At 60.8% G+C, this 2,852-nt stretch overlaps 1 protein-coding gene across 1 annotated transcript in view; it reads left to right on the forward strand.

The window, feature by feature from the left end:
• The first annotated feature begins 6 nt into the window (after positions 1 to 6).
• TOR4A (torsin family 4 member A) overlaps positions 7 to 2,852 on the forward strand; it is a 6,231-nt gene continuing 3,385 nt past the window's right edge. Inside the window, 1 exon segment of the mRNA XM_010720763.2 lies at positions 7 to 473. The gene's annotated coding sequence lies outside the window, so the exon portion shown is untranslated.

Below are 2,852 nucleotides of genomic sequence, written 5' to 3' on the forward strand. Positions count from 1 at the left end.
GTTTAGTTTATTTTTTTCCTGTTCTTCCGTTCTCAGGGGAGGGAAGCATGGCACCTCCCTGCTTGTGACCCCCCTGGGTACCTCCAGCCTTGCTCTGTGTCCTGGTTGCCACCACGGGATTTGCATGCACCCAGCTCACCGATGCCACGATGCAGAGAAAAGAGCTAAATTTGATGTAAAAGCAAAAGCAGCAGCGGGGATGTGTGGGTGCCCCCAGCCCATATTGGCTACCAACACTCTGGGTACCCCCTGGTCCCAGTGACCACAAGGGATGGGTGTCCCAAAGCTTCCCCTGGGTTTTCTCACCCCTTTTCTTCCCGGGAGGGCCCAGTGGGGCTGAGCCACGGGAGAGGCGGCGGCGTTGGGCAGGATTTGCATTCCTGGCCCTGCAGGAAGGGCTGTGCAGCTGCTGCTCCTGACTGCGTCCTCCCTGGGGGCCCCGGCGGGGGCTGCAGGGCTCCAGGCTGCCCGAGGTGAGTGGGGGGCTTCGAGATGGGGGGGGGAGGGTGGCCCAGGGCACTGCCTACTGGCAGGATCCCCTGCATGCATGTGGTCTTCCCCCCAATATGTGTGTGCCCCCCATCATTGCTCTGCCCCAAAGCACACGCATGCTCCCCCACCCCACAGCCTTTCCTGCATGCATGTACCCCCCACCATTGCACTCCCCCAGTGCACGTGCATGCCCCCCCATTGCACAGCTTTCCCCCCATCCATACACACCCACCTTCTTGCACCTGCATGCTCCCCACAGCTGCAGTGCTCCCCGTTGCACACGCAGCCCCGTTGCACAGAGCCCCATCCCGCTGCACACCTCACACTGCACTGCCTTCAGCTGGATGTGGCAGCTTCTTGCTCTCCCCGTAGCTGTGTCTATCAAGGGCTGGGGATCATTGCTCCTGCGTTATTTTTATGGAATGCATCCATGCCAAGTGCTGCTGGGGAGGAGCTCTCCCATTGCAAAACCCCCAGTTTATCCCCTAAAATGCCTTGTTTTGTGTCCATGAGGGCCGCAGCCCACAAAATGCATTCACGGCTCCTCTGGAGGGAACCACGATGTGATGCTGATGTCCCCGCACTGCAGGGAATGGCTGGGCTGATCCTTACAGCCACAATCCATGCAGGGAAGGGAAATAGTTGGGATGTTTTGTTTTTCCCAGCTACTTTTGCTCCTGGGCTGCTGCTCCAGCAGGAGAAGGGTTTCACTTCCCACCCTGTGCTTTCCCCCTGGGGTTCACCAGAAATGAGAGCATTGCACAACGCCGAGCAGAGCTCAGTGGAGTGGGCACACATGGGTGCGGGGGGGGCACCGAGCTGTGGGTACAGCCCCTGCCCCCTCAGCACTGCTGCTGGGGGGTGTCACTTTTGGTAGGTTTGGCTCAGGGCTGTCAGCACAGAGCTGCACCAGGCACAAACCTGGCACCTCCCCACGTGCTGCTTTCTCCCAGATTCGCCTTCTTTTCCCCCAGACCACCCCAATAATCCCCAAGGCCCTCTGTGACCCCACTGCTTCTAGCCTGGCACCCATCACACCCCACATCATCACCCAAACTCAGCATCCCAAGGCCGACACGTTCCCTCAGCCCCATCAGTGCCCTCTCACGGGGCAGCCGTGCTCGGGGCGAGGACGGAGTGGGACGAGGAAGTGGTGCAGGGCCACTCCTCTGCGCCATTTCCTCCCGGCTCTGTGCAGCTGTGAGGGCAGAGCAGTGCTGGGTTGGGGTGGCAGCACCCAGTGGACACACAGAGGGACCCCACACCCAGCCCACGGTCAGTAAGCAGATGGGGCCGGGTGGGAAATGGTTGCATTTGGGGCTTTGTGTCACTGTTGCCTTCATGCGGGGCTCGGGGAGGTGGGGAGCAGCTGAGCACCATGGGATGTGGTGAGGTTCTGGGGTGTGCTCAGCTGCACGGGGTGGGGATGGCACAGCAGTGAGGGTGACGTAGTGGTGCTAGTGGCGTGGGGATGTAAATGGCACAGAGGTGCAGGGGGCACAGGATTGGGGTGGCACAGGGATCCAGGTGACCTGCTTCTCCTTGGAGCTGTAAATCTGCTCCCATCCCTTCTGCCTGTTCTCCCCCTTTAGCTCTGCACTTCCCCCAAATGCACTCAGATGCAGGTGGCTGTTCCCAGCCCAGGGGAATCTTTGGGGTTTCCCAGTGGTTCCCCTTCCCAGCACCACTTCTCCCGCTCTGCTGTCCTGCTGTGCCCGTGCCTGGCGCAACCGTGGCTCTCGGTGTCCTGGGGTGCTGGAGGAGAGCTTTGGTCCCTGCACTCCCCCTCATTCAGAGGTTGTTGTCATCCCCTGCCAGGGGGTGGATGCACTGTTGGGGTGTCAGCTATCAGAGCAGGGCCTGGGGTCACCTCCCCGTGCAGCAGGGCAGCAGGTGGTGTCCCTGCAGCATCTACTGGGGAGCAGCCGGGATGTGCCATTGCTTCCTGCATTACCACTCTGCTCCCTAAACCCATTCCTGTGAACACTGACAGCATCCCCTTCCTATTCCCACATTCCTCAATGCTCTGGTGTGGGGCAGCCTTGGGGGAGGATGCACTGTCCCCCCCACACGAAGGTCTGTGATATCCCACAGCCTGGGGACCACAGCCCAGGGAGTGTAATGCTGGCTGTGCTATGGGGCTGCTCCTCCGTTTTTGGGATGGCAGTGCTGTGGGGCTGCTCCCAGCCACTGTGAGATGGCAGCGTGGTGGGTTTGATCCCCAGCTTTTGAGATGGCAGTGCCATAGAGTTGCTCCCAGCTTCTTTGGGATGGCAGTGCCGTGGGCTTCGGGCAGCGCCTGGGTGAGAGAAGTGAGAGAGAACGGGACTGGAGAGCGCCGCCGGGGTGACGCGGGGACA

Source organism: Meleagris gallopavo, chromosome 19 (assembly GCF_000146605.3).
Source record: "Meleagris gallopavo isolate NT-WF06-2002-E0010 breed Aviagen turkey brand Nicholas breeding stock chromosome 19, Turkey_5.1, whole genome shotgun sequence".
NCBI classification, from domain to species: Eukaryota; Metazoa; Chordata; class Aves; order Galliformes; family Phasianidae; genus Meleagris; species Meleagris gallopavo.